This window comes from Otolemur garnettii, unplaced genomic scaffold (genome assembly GCF_000181295.1).
Source record: "Otolemur garnettii isolate 467f Iridium unplaced genomic scaffold, OtoGar3 scaffold00098, whole genome shotgun sequence".
In the NCBI taxonomy this organism is placed as follows: domain Eukaryota; kingdom Metazoa; phylum Chordata; class Mammalia; order Primates; family Galagidae; genus Otolemur; species Otolemur garnettii.
In genome coordinates, this window is record NW_003852493.1 from 3504500 (window position 1) to 3524848 (window position 20349).

Sequence of the window (20349 nt, forward strand, 5' to 3'; positions counted from 1 at the left end):
TTTTTTTTTATTATAGCAAATTCTTGTGGGTGTGAAATGTTATCTCAATGTGATTTTTGATTTGCATTTCCCTAAGGATTAGTGATGTTGAGCATATTTTTATGTGTTTTTTGGTTATTTGTGTATCTTCATTGGAAACATGTTTATTTGCATCCCTTACCCATTTTTAACCAGGTTGTTTGACTTTTTGTGATTGAATTAAAAGAGTTGTTATATATTCTGCACACTAGACCTTTAAGAGATACATAGTTTGCAAATATTTTTTCGTGTTCTTTAATTTAGATCATCTTTTTACCTTCTTGATAATGTCCTTTGATGCATAAAATCTTTTAATTTTTGTGAATCTAATTTATATATTTTTGTTTGTCTCTTATATTTCTGTGTCATATGTAAGAATTCGCGTCAAATCCAAGGTTACAAATTTTTACTTCTCTGTTTTCCTCTAAGAGTTTTAACATTTTAACCCATACTTTTTATTTCTCTGATTCCTTTTTAGTTCATGTTTGTGTGTACAGCAATGCAGGAGTAAATACAGTATATTTTGTAAATAAGTAATTTGTGTTTTCCACTAGAATATAAGCTCCATTAGGGCAAAAATAATTTTATTATGTTTGTACTCTCTTCCAAATATGACCAAAAGTGACTAGAGGCACATTAATTATGAAATAAATAAGTTAATTTCATAACTGAGCAGCTGAACTGTGTTCCAAAAGGAAAGGCAGATAAGGTAATCTTAGATTAACTACCATTACATTACTATATTACCATTTGTTTCTAAGGAAATCAATGAATTTCGCCTCAGTTCTGTAACAGCATGCATACAGCAAAATAAATAAATAACAACAGCATAAATACAATAAATAGCTCATTTGGTTTTTGTCTGTAACAAGCTAAAACACTTGAATTTTTTTCAAGTTTCTTTTCCTTTATAATTTATTTTTTTCCCATTAGTTTGGTACAGTGTTTTTATTGAAATGATTTTATAAATCTTGTTTTTATTAATGTTGTACTTCTTTTTATTTTTTAATAACTTTTTTATTGTTCAGGATTCATTGAGGGTACAAAGAATTCATTTTCACTGATTGCAGTTGTTAAGTAACGTCCCTCTTATAATTGTGCAGCATTTGGAGTTGACTCCTAAGGAGACTTGTATCAAATTATATCTTGATCACGGTGGATTTTAATGTACCTAGAGAAAGCAACTAGCCAGAAACCAACTCAAAATCAGATGTTCAGAATGATAAAAACAAAAATGTCATTGTGAAATTTCACCCACAAATATGTAATTTGTAAATGATAATGTGTCAGAGACTGTGCTCGGTGCTGGTGGAAAGGCAAAATAAGTGTGACATAATCTTCAAACTAATTGATTAGAGCAGAGAAAAGAGATGCACACAAAATATGTGTATTAAGCTATGGCATTAATATTAAAAAGAATAAAAACTCACAGTTCATTACACAAAACAATTACGAATATGGAGTGTCCTGGAGATGGTGCACAATGGTTACTACTCCATGCAGCTGTCTGTCACCCACTGAGTCTGCTTCCTACGGACATTAAGAAGCTATTCCTTCTCTGATGTCTCCTCTCTTTATCCTCCTGAATCTCCTCACACTTTATTCCCTCTGTGTTCTTCCAGGGTTCTGAGTCTCCCTCCACTATACTTTGGCCCCCGTGGTTCACCCTCTAACAAAATGAGGAAGGGGAAAGAGATGTGTTATGATTTATTATAACACAAACCAAGCCCTTTACTTCTGAGATTTATTTATCTCTGTTGCATTATCCCTCTGTTATTATGCTAACAAAATATCATTCTCTTCTCTCTGCTTTTCCAAACCAAACAAAGGACAAATGAAAAAAAAAAACAACAAAACTCTCTTATCTTTGTTATATATGACCCAGAACCTCAGAAATGGGTGGATCTTGGCCCTTTCCCAGAAAAGTGAATTGGAGTATCAGAAAATCCCATTTTTTATAGTAATATCAATTTTTATTCTTACTAGTCCCTAATAAATGATAAATCAAGCTAAACTTATTTAGCCCAAACCAGAGCTGACAATCTGATGGCATAAGTCACAAAAACCATATTGCTTGGTCATAGTCCATGGTGGCCCTGACTCATTGGCAGCAAGATGCAGCAATAGATAAACATTTTAAATAAGGGCAGGTGTCTGGCTTGTGGCTATAATCCCAGCACTCTGGGAGGTTGAAGCAGTTGAAATTCAGGAGTCCAAAACTAGCCTGAGGAAGAGTGAGACCCTATCTCTACTAAAAATAGAAAAACTAGGTGGGTGTTGTACCAGTACCTATAGTTCCAACTACACAGGAGGCTGAGGCAAGAAGTTTGGTGAGCCCAAGAGTTTAAAGTTGCTGTGAGCTATGATGCCACAGCACTCTAGCCTGGGGCAACAGAATGAGACTCTGTCTTGGGGGGTGCATTTTAAATACCATGTAGTTTTAACCCATGTACTTAACCTCAGGGAAATAACAAGAAACAAAAGGTGAAACCAAACCATTACCAGATAAGACCAAATTCTGTAATTATTCCCAAAAATTTAAGTGGAGTTTAGTGTAGATACCTATAACAGATCTCATTTACTCCACTTTCTATGGGAAACCCCAAAACAATTTTGTTAGCACCAGGTGAGTAACTCACCAAGTCAGTAAAAAGCCATCTAGCCTACACTGTCTATACACAGTGGAGAAATACAATACATTTGGAAAACGAAATGGATTCCACTTTAGAGTAATAAAGCTAATCCCTCTTTAATTATGGAAAGCACTGTGTATTCAAAATCCAAGTCAATCTTGAAAGTTGATCAATAAGATGTAAAGAGCTTCAGCAACACAAATTGCTGGACTTCTAAAGTTGGCATTCCTCTTTCAGAGTTAAGAAAATCCTGCCTTTCAGCATATAGATTTCAATATATTAGATTACTTGTAGCTATAAAGAATCTTGCTTTCTTCTAAATTTATAAACCACTTTTCTAAGTTTTGGAGATACTTTCCTTAACATTTAGGCCTATAGACGTATATGAAAGTGAAACACAAACACACATTTTCCAATCTACAAACTCAGAAGGGGGGGCTTCCTTAAAAAAACAAAATATCTAATTTTATTGTAAAAGAGATACACAGAAAAAAATTAATACCCCCCACAAGGCATTTTAACAAATAATAGTAAATCTGCCTTCTGTTTTTCTGGTAAGTAATTATTCTTTTCTGGTAAATCTGCAGATAATTCAAAGTTCAACTCCCTTTCAGGGAACCTCATTCCTTCTCAAGGCATCTGGGTGTGTGGGGAAGTTGACCACATCTCATGTCATTGAGGAAGGAGCCTTTGGTCCTCAGGTGCTACTTGCCTTTTGATGTCTGATCCCACCAGCCTATAGGGAGCAAGCAGCCTCTTTCCTAACTAAAGTCAGTGCTAAAGTGGCTATAGTTTCCCAGAAAACTTGCCCACCCCTTGCTGTTCAGAATCCTTCTTCTCATCTCACTGTAGTTACAAATCATCTGAGGTTTGGCTGATGCCCATTTAATCTAGAATTGATTAATATCCTCCTTTTGCAGTTTTCCAGTTGGTGATATTTCAAATCCCTCCCATCACATATGGAAAGAGGAAGAATATTGTCAGTAATCTTAGGCTTCTCTTTGCCTGCACATCTAATGCAGCCATTTGTGTTCTATAATGAGCAGGTAGTCAAGGACATTGTATTCAGACTTGCAGTTGAGCAATGCACACTACCAGAAGCACAGCTGAGATGGACTATCATTTGATTAATACATTCTAGAATTATGTTGTGCTCACAGGTACTTGGTGACTCACAGTCTCCCTCCTCGAGTTCCTAAGAGGGAAGGAAGCATAAAACCCCATAAGTTTTTGGTTTGTATCTCAATTATATTTTGTTTTCATCTCTTCTATCTTTCTAAAACCACCTTCTAGGGCCAAAGCCAAAGAAAGTGATTACAGTAAGACTGTGAACCACCTGGGTAATGTATTTCTCTCTGCCTCCCCTACTTCTTTAATATTTCTACTTTATACACCCCTAACAAAAAGGTTTTTCACTGGTACTTGGATAAGACCTTCTCTTACATCATGACTTGTCATCTCCACACATTATAGTTTATAATATGACACTGAGATATCCAATTTTTGCTCCTGCTATATAAAGGCAAACTTTTCAAGCTTAGAATGTCATTTTCTTTCTCAACAAAGCTTTGTCTGTAAAACTCTTGTCTCCATAACAAAATCACCTTTGCAACTTAGGCCTGAACAATGACTTCTTTGTTTTCTCTGAATGGCCCATGTGTTCCAGGGATGGTGGAATCACAAGGCAAAAAGATTGATGAGGTATGAAAAATAAGGTAAATATTTTTAAGTAATATATATATGTATTTTTTAAAATATCCATTATGGTGGACTTTAAACTTCTTAAGGATGGTGTCTGTGACTAACTTATTTTGGTATTACCCGAATAAGTCCCTCAATAAGCATTTGAGTTGCCTACGAATTAAAGAAATATATATTTTTTTTCCTTAATCAAGGCCAGACTCCCACCTTAATAAAGACTAACCATTAAAAAAAACTTATTTCTTGGGTGGCACCTGTGGCTCAGTGAGTAAGGTGCCAGCCCCATATACCAAGTATGGCAGGTTTGAACCCAGCCCTGACCAAACTACAACAACAAAAACATAGCCAGGCATTGTGGCAGGTGCTTGTAGTCCCAGCTACTCAGGAGGCTGAGGCAAGAGAATCGCCTAAGCCAGGCGTCCTCAAACTACGGTCTGTGGGCCAAATGCAGCCTGCCTAGGACATTTATCTGGCCCGCCGGGTGTTTTTGCCACCACTGCCTGTCCTGCTTAGAAGCTGACTCATCCTGGGGCCTACAGTCCAGCTCTCCTACAGTCTGAGGGACAGTGACTGTTTAAAAAGTTTGAAGACCCCTGGCCCAAGCCCAAGAGCTGGAGGTTACTGTGAGCTATGATGCCATAGTACTCTACCCAGGGTGACAGAATAAAACTCTGTCTCTAAAAAAAAAAAAAAAAACTTATTAAAATGCTGTCATATCTTATGGTATACACCAATAAAGAAGATGAGAAAAAAAGGCAGAGAGAAACTTGATGTGATATCCAAAAGAAGAGAAGATACCCTGTGATGGTTACTTTATAACTTGCTTGGGCTAAGAGATGCCCAGATAGTTGGTAAAATATAATTTCAGTGTGTCTGTGAGGGTATTTCCAAAGAGATTGGCATTTGAATAAGTAGACTAAGTAAAGATCTGCCTTCACTAAGGTAAATGATATGATTTAATCCACTGAGGCAATGAGTACAACAAAAAGATGAAAGAATGAAATCGCTTTCTTCTTGAGCTGGGCCATCCTTCTTCTCTTGTCCTCAGACATGAGAACCTCTAGTTCTTCAGACACCAAGACTTATATTATTATAGTAGCAGTATTCCAGTTTTCAAGTCTAGGAACACAGCCTAGTTATACCACCTTTTTTAGTTTTCCTGATTCTAGACAGCAGATTAAAGGACTTCTTATTCTCTATAATCATGTGAACCTCATGATGTCTCCTCTTACATAGTTATATAGATCCTGTTGGCTCTGTTTCTCTGGAGAAGTCTGACTTGTACACACTGTTATAACTAAAATTTGCTGATTTCAGAGAATAAGCAAAACCAAAAAATGAGCAGAATTGAAAAAGACAACTACTTGTTTTTCCTCTGATCTTGATCGATCTCTAAGTGGATTATGCTGTTGCAGGAGAAGAGGTACATTCACAACCTCTTCTCACAAAAGGGGTTCCCTTTTCTTTTCATGAAGCACATCAGGCTTCTTTATGCTTTAGAAGAATTTGCTTTATACTTGCAAATTTTTGCATTGCTTGTTGCCATTTATTCTACAGGTCTTCTCCCAAATGTTACCTCCTTCCAAATCCTTGTCTGAACCCTGGGTGTGCTGTCATCCTCTCCTCCTATACCCCAATTCATTACTTTGCCACATCAACCATTTGGATGTTATATACATCTACTAGTTTTTTATACACTAGTTGCTTATTTTCTGTGCTTCAACCCCCCCATCCCAACCCTACACACATTTACTAGCCAGGTGACTGTGTCAATTTAATATATCTGTGACTAATTGTTTCATTCTGCAAAATGTGATAATACTAGCATCCACCTCAAAGGGGTTTCTAGAATGCTTAAATGAGATACTACATGTAATATAGTTAGGACAGTATCTGAAACATAGTAAACTGAAAAACGTTAGCTATTGGTACATGAAATAATGAACAGACTGAATAACAAGCAACCATTGAGCTATCTTCCAAAACAATACATAATAAATACTATATAAAATTTTTGTATCTCAAGTCAATTTCTTTTTTTATATATTTCAACTTATAGTCTAGTCTACTCAAAATGATTTTTTAAAAAGGCAAAATTGCAGTTATTTCTTTTTCTACAATTAAAAAGGATTTCCCTCTGCAAAGCACAGGGCTTGAGATTTAATTCCTCACCCATTCCCTCTCTACCCACCATATCTTTGCTGGCTCCAAATGTTAATGGCTCTTCTAATGACCAAATATGTTATCCCCCTCACAGGGCTTTCTAAGAATGAGTTAATGGCAAGGTGTCTCACTTGATGGGAATTATAGTACTGGTTTCAAGACTCTCTAATAAAGGAAGTTTTTATAGGACCAGAGAGCTTTTCAATTGCCCCTCAACTATAGCATATAGATGTCTGTTCATTAAGCTGATCCAGACTAAACTAGTTGGAAATTGTGAAAATAATTCATAATAAACTGTTTATTTAAACTCAACATAAGTCCTATGTCTTAACTCAATATATGCAATGCTCTAAAAATAGATTTTGACTGAAATTATTTTAAAAATCATTAAAACATACCATTAAAATCATTATTTTGGCACAACTTAGTACATTCTGATGATTTGATGATGAAAAATATTGTATATTTGTAATGGTAGGCAAGGAAGAAACTATAGAGAATCATTTACAAAATGGATTTATAAGACTGGATCTATTTAATTAAACCAACATCACAGAGATGTCAATATTATTCTAAAATCTAAAAGTCAGAAATTCTAAAACTTCAACAGAAAAAAACAGGACTTAACGGTGTTATTGAAAAAAATCTTTTTTCTAGAAACAACAGAATAATAAAGAATAATTTTTTCTTTCAGCAGGAACTGGCAATAGTCAGAACAAAGTTGATCAAGGCAAAGGTTCTCAAATAAAGTGTAAAATATAAAATACTAGGTTTTAATTTCAAATTATGCAAAATTATTAATTTATTTATTTTAAATTACAAAACTTTACATGCTTTTTTTTTACTTAACCTAAGTCATTTTAGGAGTCAAGAATAGAATCATGCTTAATGCTATTGATGACATCTTATATCTGAATATTATTTTAGCTCATCTACTGAAACCAAGGTAATCACTATTATTTTTCCATTCTCATTCAATAATGCAATTTTTATTCTTGACATTAAAAATAATGCATTCCATTGGCAGTGGAACTCATTGTAGTGTGAGCAATCAGCATAGAGCCCCAGCTAAAGGGTCTTCTATAGGAGAAAAATGAGCCCTACTCTGCTCTTCCCAGATTATCCTCTCAGTTGCCTTCAAAATAAAATCAGGTTGACTAGGCACCATGACTCATGCCTATAATCCTAGCACTCTGGGAGGCCAAGGCAGGTGGATTGCCTGAGCTCCCAAGTTCAAGACTAGCCTGAGCAAGAGCAAGACCCAGTCTGTAAAAATAGCCAGGCATTGTGGTAGGCGCCAGTAGTCCCAGGTCCTCAGGAGGCTGAGGCAAAAGAATTCCTTGAGTCCAAGAGTTGGAGATTCCATGAGCTATCTATGATACCATGACACTCTACAATGGGCAACAAGAGAAGACTTTGCCTCCAAAAAAAAAAAAAAAAAAGTCAGGTTAAATTAAAAACAGGAAAATCTACATATGCTCAGAATAAATTAAAAATGGGCCTGCAAGTCACATTAAAAATACCAATGTCATTTCTTGAAGATCTAGAGATAATAATCCTGTATTTTGCACAGAACAAGAGAAGAACCCAAATAGTTAAAGCCAAGCAAAAAGGACAAATTGAGAGGCATCAGACTTCAAGCTAACTACAAATCTATAGTAACCAGAAGAGGATGGTACTGGCACAAGAATAGAGATGTAGACCAAGGCAAGAGAACAGAAATCCAGATTTAAAACTCATCCTCATATTGCCATCTGATCTTTGGCTCAGAAGATAATTAATATACACTGAGGTAAACAATCCTTATTCAATAAATGGTGCTAGAGCAATGGGTAGCCACATGGAGAAGATTAAAGCAGTATCTGCACCTAAACTAAAAGTACACCTACCATTTGATCTACCAATCCCACTAATGAGTATTCACCCAAAAGGATAAATTATATGGGGTCTTCTCTTCTTCTGTACAAAACATGGAATTATTATTTCTGGATCTGCAGTGGATAACAGACTTAAGTCTAAGGCATGAAACTGTAAGAATTCTAGAAGAAAATGCTTGGAAAACTTATAAACATCAACTGAGGCAAATAACTTATGAAATAATCCCCTAACTCAATCATATAGTAACTACAAAAATTAACAAATGAGACCTGATTAAAAAACTTCTGCACATCCAAGGAAACAATCAATGGAATGAACATACAACCTACAGAATGGAAGAGAATATTTGCATGTCATACATCATACCATAAAGACTGATAACCAGAATCTATACAGAACTCAAGAAAATCATCAACAAAAAAATCAAACAACCCCATTAAAAAGTAGGCAAAAGATATGAAGAGAAGCTTTTCAAAGAAGATAGAAAAATAGCCAATAAACATATGAAACAATGCTCAGTGTCTCTAATCACCAGGGAAATGCAAATGAAAAAATGAGATGTCACCTAACTTCAATAAGAATGGCTTTCATCACAATTGCAAGATGTTGGAATCAACCCAAGTGTCCATCAATACATGAGTGGGTTAATAAAATGTGCTACGTGTATACAATGGAGTACTACTCAGCCATTAAAAAATGGTGAACCAATACCTTTTGCAACTACCTGGATGGAACTAAGACCATTATTCTAGGTCAGTAGTTTTCAACCTTCCCAATGCCACAATGCTTTAATACAGTTCCTGTGGATTGAGGATCACTGTTCTAAGTATCATAAGGATGGAAAAACGAACACCACATGTACTCACTATTAAATTGGAACTAATCAATCAAGACTCATACACATTTGGCAGTAAAACTCAACAAAAAGCAAGCAGATGGGAGGGGGGAACAAGGGGAGAGAAAATTCACACCTAACAGTTACAATGAACAATACATGAATGATGGGCACATTTATAACTGTAATTCAAAATGTACAAAACCAATTCATGTAACCAAATTGTATATACTCCCCAATGTTAAAAAAAAATCTACTACCTTGAAAGCAGATTTTCAATCATACCATACAATAGATCTCTCATACTTAAAGGAAGCCCTATGTGCACCAGTTCCTCCCCTCTCCTGACCAACACCAAAGTACCTGTATTGACCACATATCTCTATTATAGAATTAAATATGTTCCAGAATATTTTGGTAGGCCTGGTTAGTTAGTAATCCTCTATAATTTTTTGGCACAATGGTTGGATATAGCTTATTTTATAGAAAACTTAAGTTGTTTAGTACCTATAATTTCAGGCCCTCTGTAGGCTTTCTTTTTTTGACAATCCCTTTTCTAATACACAGTATTTCCATCATTTCATCTATAGTTCTTAAAATGTGTGTCTCTTGTTCCTATCTCACCATGAGCCATCTTTTGGCTTCTGGAAGTGTACGTTGGTATTGCCTAGAAAGCCATCTTCCTTCTCTTTAAGTTCTTGGGATTCAGTCAATTCTGATCCTACTCCTGAAGTCAAGCACAGACACAGTACCCATGATAGAGTACCACATTCTACTGGCAACACAAATTGGCTCAGGGAATGGTTTGTGATGCAGGCATTTACAAAGACAATATTTTATCTCTACAGCCAGAGAGAATATTTTATCTCTCCAGCCAGAGTATTGAAGTCAATCATGAGCACAGAATCTGAACATGGCAATGAGCTTAAATTCCAGAACATAGGGTAGGTATATTAGAATGAAGATTCTCTTTCCACTGGACTCAGGTGAAAGTTGAAGGAAAAAATAGAGTACTACTTCTGATTTTCTGAATGTAAGCCAGCTTACCTTCTGTAGGAAGAGCTGAGTCAGAAGACAACACAGACAAAATAGTAGCCAAGAGATAAGGAAAGTCTGAATTTTGATGACATTATTTGGGCCCCTATATGCCTCAAGACAACCAAGTTTTCAGTTACAGATATAAGCTAACATTTCTTTTCTCTGCAGCCTGTTTTAATTGGGTTTTATAGCACTTGAAACTTAGATTCACAATATATAGCCCCATTGCTTCTCCAGAATGTCAGAATCAAATGCCATAATATTCAAGCTGAAAAAAAAAAAAGTTGACTGAACTATTTCAAAATATAGTAGATTGGTAACTACTGTTATCTCTGCCTGTTAATCCAGAGATTACTCCAGAAATAAGCACATTAACCTAGCGTGCCATGGCTTAAGAAGAAGGTTGTTACAGTCTTTTTGGGTAACATGACATATGTTAGTGACACCAATATAACTAAATAAGCGGTCAGACATGATTTAGACATGCAGCTATTCTTCAAAGATAGGTTCCTTATAAAGTGAACCCAAATAATTCAGCAAGGGTCCACTGAGCATTGCGATAATTTCCAGATTTAAAAAATGCAGTTTAGTCAACTTGTAATTTAGTTATGTTTTCAAATGTCTGTTTATTCATTCATTCATCCATATCAAAAATAATTGTGGGGCTCCAACTCTAGACCAGTCATTGTGCTCCTTGCTAAGGTACAATATCTATGCAGATTTATAAGAACTTATTTTGTCTCTTGACCCCAATGGGTTATTTTAGTATTCATTGGTACTTACTTTACAAGATGGATGGGGGGGAGATGAAAATCTTTTCAGTTAAATGTCATCACTTGTAAATGACTTTACTGGTGGCTGAGTGGAAAAGTACTTTTAAATGAATGAACAATGTGAAATTTGGAGATTATTTGTCATTTCCATTTTCCTCTAATTCCCTTCTCATCCATTCTAATAAATCATTGATAATTGGCCATATTCCAAGTGAATAGATTTGTCGGAAAGCTCAAGTTATGATGTTCATCATAAGTGTTTCAAAAATTATCACATCTCAAATATTTTTGTCTACACAGGAGTTTGGAATAATGACTTCCAAATTATCTACATAATTCAAGTGTCCTAATTATTAATGCAGAGTGAAGTTTCTGATGATCATAACAAGTTTTACTTTGAGAAATTCAAGAAGATCAAACAGATTTTGAAGATGATATTATATAATCATGGTTCCAAGAACCCAAACTTTGAATTGTATAATTTTACCCCCAACCATTTGAAGGAGGGAGTTATTTAGTGCTAATAGTTGCAATCACTATGTTTTAAAGGCAAAGAGAAAACACTGTCAACAAAGCTGGAAAATATTTTTGGTGTGTAGCATAAACACGCAAACAATTATCTTAAAATGTAATCTTCATGTGACTTATTAAAGTAGATTACATTTTAATGTGCATTGCAATTTGCACATTATAGAGAGCGCTCTATATGCAGCGTTTAACTGTGTGACCAGCCTGACAACCTGCACAACTGAAGATATAAAAAAAGAAAAACCCCTCTGCTATCTTTCTCTAAATGGATGTATTTGTGGTTGATAGTCAGATACAGTTTTCACCTTTATCCCAGCTTGTTTCTGACCCAGTGGGTTAGTGTTAATCACCACTGTAGGCACCAATAATTTCCCCATATGTGGAATTTGATAAGTTAGAGCACCCACTTCAATTCAAGAAGATTCCAGCTGACTATCCAGTTATCGCTATGGACAGCTTCAAGCACATCCATGGCTGGCCTTGTATTCTTAGCTTTATCAAGCGCTTTGCACTTTTTGTCTTTTATCTCTTAATTGAGACCTGACTGCAAAAAATGCCTATCTCTTCAACTGGGTTGCATTAAGTATTAACTTTAACTGCTTTGGGTACTTGAGGTACAGAAGGGGGGGGGAAGCCTTAAGAAGCTGTGTAGAGTGGAAAATCTTCCCAAATCTCTATTTATAAATTGTGTAAATGCTATAGCATTTGTAAAGAAATAAATAAATCTTTATCGCTTTTCCAGATTAAAAAAAAGTGTTTATATTTCCAACTGGAGAAAAGTTTATGAACTCTCCGTCATATTTGGCAGTAATGATAATCCTACAATTCTGGCCAAAAGAGATAATATTTAGGAAAAGTAAATAATTCAGTAACAATAGATGAGAAAGAACTTTGTATTTTAAGTCTCTGGAATGTCTATGAATTGGCTCCTTTCTAAAGAATATGGTAATAGGATGTTATTTAAACAAAAAATACATAAATCCAAGGATTCAGAAGGGCTTATATAGGTTCTAAGCCTTGTAATTCTCTTTTCTGAATATTCCCAATTTCTACATCTTGTCCAATTTGTACTTTTTTAACTCATTTAAGATTTTTTTCTGTGCCTTTTTCATCTATTTATTCAGTTTCTTGCATATAATAAATATCCAACTAATTCTCATTGAATTGAATGGCATTTCCTTGGGGTTTTGGCCAGAATTTATGAAATCTCCCTGTGACTCCCTCTCTTGTTCCCCTGTGAGAAATGTCACATTCTGCCAGAGCTGGGGCACCTATGATAGGTTTTCTTTCATAGTAAAAGAGAAATAATACTCAGAAAATGTATATCATGAACAAACAATAGCTTTAAGCCAGTACCATTGAAAAACTACAACTCCAGGGAAAAAGCAATTTGATAGTAAGGGGCTTGAATGTCACTAGTTGAAATGATGCTATTCAGTTTTTACACCAACACCCAAAGTGTGAGCCTAAGTGAGAGATATTAGGGATTAGCTATACCTTCATTCTAAACATTTAAATCCAAATCTAGACAAGAAACATGTCTCTAAGAATCAGATTAAAGAGGTGGCTGTGAACATGACGACAGACAATGGCCACACCTCATGTGGTGACAGAGCACCATAGGACTAACTAATTTAATATCTCACTCCTTCACTTCAGGAGGGCTTTCGATATGGAGTCCCGGGGTAATAAAATGAACATACTGTCTATGCAGTTCTCTAAGCATGCTTAGCAGATAGTACAGCTCTTTTTAAAAATACGAATCATTAAGATGTGAATCAGGGGAATTTTATAAATAGTGTTAACTGACAGCAAATAACACAACCTATTCATTACCCATACCACCTGCAGTGGAATCTGGTACTTACCGCCAAAGATTCTTAATTTGCTTATTGGTCAGAATCATTCATCGTCCAGTCTACCCACCCACACCAAGCTCTGATCTCTACAAAAATTACAGTGTGGCATCACTAACAGTCACTAGTAAAACCCATCCTTTTTATGAGGATCAATAATATAATATTACTAATGATGGTATAAAATTCTGTTTTCTGTAGACATGGAGAATATGTAAAAATAACTATATTTTTCTTTTTGCTTTGAACTTCAAATTCTAAAAATCCCCCTTCCTAGAAAGACAAAATACTTTCATTTTACTGTTTTCTTATAGGCTCATAAAATTTTAGCTTTGTGTTACTTTTTCAAAGACTCTATTAAACTTGATACATGAGAATAGTAGGCTGCCACAAACTCATAAAAATCTTTTCAAAGAATTGCTCCCTAGCAGTGGAAATTGAATGGCAATTTCTAAGAATCAAGCTAATGGCTTAAACTATAGAAAATGTGAAGCCTACTAATAGATAATTTAGGATTTCCCCTCTGCCCCACCACCACTGGAGAGAATGAACATGAGCTTGAATAAAATTGCGCCAAGATCTTATTAATCTTCTGTCGGTAAAAGCTCAATTTTCCTAAGCAATGGGCTGTGGTACACATACCACATTAAAACCTGTGCTTAAAATCTTCTCCGTATTTTGGAGCTAGAAGTTCTGCACCTTTTGACTATGTGGACACTCGTATTATTGTCAGTTTCAAGAGTTAAATATTCCAGCAGGAATTTGTTACTACACAGCGGTACATAATGACTGAAAAACCCCTGCACCAATATTGCTCTCAAATTGGCAGCAAGTGAACAAGGGACATGAAGGATGCTTCAGCACAGTAACCTATCCTTCCTTCTCTCCTGGGAGCCACTTGGCCAGCTTTCATCCTCATAATTATAATAAATTTGACATTTCATAGATAATATTGATTTCTGTATTTTAGCATTTCACCATAGGTGACAGTCTAGCGTCAAGAATGAAATTTCTATTGATCTCCTGCGCATTAATCTCTCATGTGTATGTGATCATTTTTATAAGACCTTTTACTGCACATAAATCAATATTTCATATTTCCAGCTATGCCAGAGGAGATGTCATATTTGTAAACTGTGAGTTGACACCTGCAATTCCTTCCTGTTCAGCTTCAACTGTTCAGTAACAGTCGATTCAGGGTTGGGAAAGGATCAAGCGAGAGAAACAAGGTAGATTAAAGGCATGAATGTAGACTAGAGTAATTAGCTTAATGAACAAAGAAGCCAAGTCAGTGAAATAAAGTGAAATAATGTTTCTATAAAAATTGCTTCTGTGGACATAAGCACCTGCAAAACAGAATGCCTTGCTCTGCTTCTAGGGAGCTGACACTAGATTTCAATGTCTGGGTTCATAACGAACACTGAAATACTTTTAAATAATTGAGTAAAAAGAACTCTCAAATCTGTTGGGTAAGAAAGTGACCATAATTTCAAGAATATTTAACATTCAAGCATATGATCTTACAACTCCAATAAGGGTACAAATACGGATTAAATAATTTTCGGAATGGTGATCTATGTCTTAATTTAGCAAGCAATTTACAAAGTAAATTTCCATATCTCCATATTTAATAATTTTCATATTTCAACAATAAGACTTTGAGATTATTCATGAGTATCTTGATTAATCAAAATAAAATAGTATTAGGAACAGAATATAAATGCTTCTTTGTATCCAATTTAATGCACAGTAAAAATTACATAGGGTTTTTAACAGGTAAATTCTTCATTCTACTTCTATTACAGGCATTTGGGGATCTACTACTCATTTTGCTTATTTCCATGGCATGTAAGAAATTATTGTGCATGTGTATTATATATGATCTTGCTGGACTAGTCCATGCTTTATTATTTTCAACATTGTCTTCTATCAATTAAATAATGGGAGTTTATTCGTGACCTATTTAAGAGCTTCGGAGATAAAGCAAACCACTGGACACCCACCGGTCTACGTGGATGTTTGTGTTGCTATCCATACATTTTCCCTGACTATTCTTGCACTTTCTGGTACAGGTCATTAAATGCAAAAGTCAATTTGGACATCGTCTAACATAACTGAGAAGGCATTGAGACTAGAATGCTATTTTTGTGTAGCATTAACATTTATTCTTTACAAAATTGCTATTCCACATACTGAGAGAAGTTTAGAATGTGTGATAAACATTTTCAGAATCTGACAACGATGCTTTTAATTCAATAAAGTGTTTGCTGGCTTAAAAAGAACTACTTTTTCCCTGATAAAAGCAGACTTGGAAATGTCCACCTTCTAGCAATTTCCTGTAGTCACTATTGACACTCTATTATTTCAAATTATATGTCGTTTCACTAGAAGGAAATGCTGCTCTTGCTTATTTTTTAAAGGCCAATCCTTTTTGCTAGTTTCTGAAACATGTTCATGGCCATAAAATATGTCAGCAAATGACTGTTTTAACGTGATGACAGACACATTATTGGAGTGTGACTGACCAGTGTAAGAGTGACTATTTTTCAACAGTTGTGTCAGTTTTTGACTGAAGGAGTACAATTAAAAAAAAAAAAAAACTAGACTGAATAGTAGGGTATTACTGAAGAAAAGTCAGCAGGTGAAATATATCTTTACAAATACTTCAGTTTTCTCATGTGTCACAAGAATTAGTGGTGAGCTTCAAGCAGAAAATTTATTTTGTTTTAGAGAAAATTAACATTATAAAGAGCTGGGCTATATACACTCAAACTTTAGAACTTTTAATATCAAGGTTGACTAGGTCTCTCACTCTCCTTTTGATTTAATTAACTCTCATTGTATATTTTAGCACTTTGTTTCATTAAGGTGAAAATTCCTGAGTCCTGAAATCCCCAAAGTGAAAAGAACACCTATATTTCTCACTAATATCTCTTCCTTAAGTAAATTAAATAGAGAATGGAAAATTCATTCTCATAGGAACAAAGGTAGAACTCTAAGTTTGTGAGCAGAAACTTATAGCTGTTGTAAGGTATACAAAATAACGCTTCCAAAATTATCATGAAGATAGTATTTTAATTGGCACATGATAATTTTGTTATTTCTTTGTCACTTTTCCTCCTCACACTTATGATTTGATTTCTGTAGTCCAGAATCCATAGAGATTTCTTCCCGACATCATCGCATCTGCTCGTGAGCTCCCTCACCCTTTATTGCCCAGATACATTTACTACTCTTGATAAGACTAGTTTGAATATCCACTTGGTTCCTGTGCTGTCCATGGATGTGTTGTGCCATTGAACTTAACTATACTGCCATTTTCATTATTTATATGTTTTCTTTTTCTTCTCCATAGTTAAGAAATCTGTTTTTCTGTCTACATTCCCCAGGCACACAGTTTGCACTTAGTAACTATTAGCCAAATAAACAAATCTTTATGAAATTAATGAATGAATAACACAATCGGTGATATACGTAAAATATGCTGTTTTAGGGCAGCACCTGTGGCTCAAAGGAGTAAGGCACGGGTCCCCTATGCCAGAGGTTGCGGGTTCAAACCCAGCCCCGACCAAAAACTGCAAAAAAAAAAAAAAAATGCTGTTTTAAAATAAGAGAAATTATTAATTCAATAATGTAGAATATGCAAAATAATCCACCTTTTTACTTTAACACTAATGCCTTTTTTAAAAAAATCAAAAGGTACTTCGCATCTAGTAGGGGCTCAGAAAACAATCCGGACAGGGGAGTACAGGAAAGCCTTTAAGTCTTAACCCATACGCAGGTAATATTTTCAATGTATAGGCTCCCTGTAAGTTCAGTATTTTAAAAACAAACATGCTCTTGGTATTTTAACATGGGAAGAAATAAGGATTCTGATGATTAAATTCATAGTATATTTTTTTAAATCTTATAATTCCAGAATAACAACATATTTTTATACATGGGACCTGCAAAATATCTCATTTCTTCATATTAACTTCCTAAATGTTGATATTGACTGAACACTATACACTTTTAAAAAATGGCTTAATATTTCACATAAAGTTCCATTATTTAAAGTTTTACAATTTGTAAGTCAAAATTCCAAGTTCCAAGTAAAAAATGTGAGAAGAAATGCTTAAATTAATCAAAGTCTGGTAAAAATCTTAAAATTTATAAATATCTAGCCAGGTGTTGTGACAGGCACCTGTAGTCCCAGCTACTCAGAAGGCTGAGACAGGAGAATCATCTAAGCCCAGTAGTTGGAGGTTGCTCTGAGCTGTGTGACACCATGACACTCTACTGAGAGTGACAAAGTGAGACTCTGTCTCTAAAAAAAAAAAATTTTTAATACTTATAAATACTTATAAATACTCAGGTATCTAGAAAGTAAAAATATCTAGAAAGTAAAAATTAATCATAGAATTTTAGAAGTAGAATCATTTTGATTATTTAGATACAATTAGTGATCTTTGCATAAATTATACCTTTAAAGTAATTGTCAATAAAACAAATGGCCCAGTATTTTAAATAAATATGATGTCCTAAAATTAAGAGCCTGGCATCAAACTTTCCCATAAACAACCTTGTTATAATCTCTACCACTTAAGAGAAATTATCTATTTACTAATGGCATGAAAATTAAGAGAAAAAATACTTTCCAATATGAAATTAGAAAGAATGAAATTATTTTTTATGATAGGCTTCATAATATGTGAAAACAACTAAAGCATTTCAAATTACACCATTTGGAATAACTAAAAGAGGGCAGATCAAATTTCAGTGAAATCAAGACGTTCATATGCCGCAACTGAGGCTCCCAGAAGTAATATTTCATCATCAAACACCTGGAATTTCTTCATTCATGTTAAAGATAGTACATTGAGCAACACATTGAAATATATATGCACATGTATGTGCCATACAAATAATTTTACTAAAGGCTTCTTATGGTGTATATTTATCTGAAATATTTTCCATTGTTAAGTAATCAAAATTATCCATATATATTAAGGAAAACATTATATTCACATTTCTATGAGATTTTTAAATCTAACTTCAAAACACTGAGGCATTCTAAGATTAAAAGGAATTGATTAAAGAGTAAATATATAAACAAAGGAGTTCAATGTATGTCTTTTATTGTTGTTTTTACCAAGAATCACATGGAAAATTTCAAAGAATGTTAAAAAGAAGAAAAAGAAAATGATTCAGTTGCTTCTTCAGCTCTAAAATTGTAGGTAAAAGAAAGGACATTTATTTGGATTATCATCAGAGCATAATGGGGCATATTTTTGTTCATGTATTACTCACAAAAATCTTTTTTAAAAATTCTTGCACTGATACTAGTCTCTCAAAAGTTGAGAAGAAAACTAAAGAAGGTGTAGGGTTTACCCAAGTAAAAGCTGAGCTTAAAAAATAATTGTGGAGAGAACATGGTAAAGTGCATTACCACATACATCTACATGCCAAAATATAATCACCAGAGGTAATCCAACCTAAAGAACAGAAGACTATTAAAAAGAAGCCCAACTCTTCATAAAAATGGTAAGGTCCACTTTCTTCTCTTTCACTTATCTCCTTTCTATGTGCTGTATTGTCTCAGGAGCATGCTGTCTAGTCATTCTCCTAGAAAAGTCCTCTTGGTTAAATCTTTGAGGAAATTTTTCTGTGAGGAATTGGACATGTCTTTATTGCATTTTGCTGACCTGCTTAACAAAGTTCCTTATTGTCAGACCAAAGTTATAACCAATAAGGTCTTGTAAAAGGAACACGTTAAGGGAAAACAGAGAGAGCTAAAATAAATCAGTCAGATAAGAATCTGCACTCCAACAAAAAATGGATAATAAAATTTTACAGTAGGCTCAACGCTGCCCTTCAGTGGTTAGGGTGCCGGCTACATGCACCGGGGCTGGCAGCTTTGAAACCGGCCCGGGCCTGTTAAGCAACAATGACAACAACAACAACAACAACAACAACAAAAATAGCCAGGGGTTGTGGCGGGCACTTGTAGTCCCAGCTACTGGTAGGCTGAGGCAAGAGAATCTCTTGAGCCCAAGAGTTTGAGGTTGCTGTGAGCTGTGATACCACAGCACTCTACCCAAGGCAACATAGTGAGACTCTGTAAAAAAAAAAAAAAAAGAATTTTACAGTAAATGGAAAATAATCAACTTATAAGATACTAAAGCTCATTCATTTTTAAATAATTAAAATAGGGTACTAACTTTTTCCTCATAGAGTTGTAATTTGTTTTAAATTCATAAATAACAATGATGTGGGCAAGTGGGATTCCCATATTCTGCTGGTGAGCATGTAAATCGGTATCACCTGGTGGGAGTAATTTGTCAGTATCTCCCACAATTTAGAATATATACGATACGAGACTGAAAAAATCTACTACAAGAATTTATATCATGTTTAGACAAAAATGTACATCCACACAAGAGTTATAGAAGCTATTTTTATAAAATGAATCAAAAACAACTGAAATTTTAATAAAGGACTGATTAACATGTACTATATCCATATAATGGAACACTCTTAAATTGTTTTCTTAGCAGTTGTATTCGGAAACATATATTACTTTCCTATAAATTTGGATCTTCTGTAGTGACTATTTTCCAATGAATCTTAAAATTTATTTAAAGAAAGTATCTCTGGTTTGCAAAAAATTGATTAATAGTTGGTTAAAATAATCAAGTCTTTTGAGAGAAGTGTGAGGTATGTAGTGGGGTAAGGGAGTTTTCCATTTCTGCTTTTTTCTTTTTGAACTGTTTTAATTTTCTAAATATATTCAATGATTATCTTATATAGTTTTTCATATAAAACAATCAGTTATCTAAACAGAGAGATTATCGTTTTTTCCATTTCATCTTTGAAAACCAATGTATAAAAGATCTTTTAAAAATCTGATATATAAGACTGCGTGCAGTGGCTCATGCCTGTGT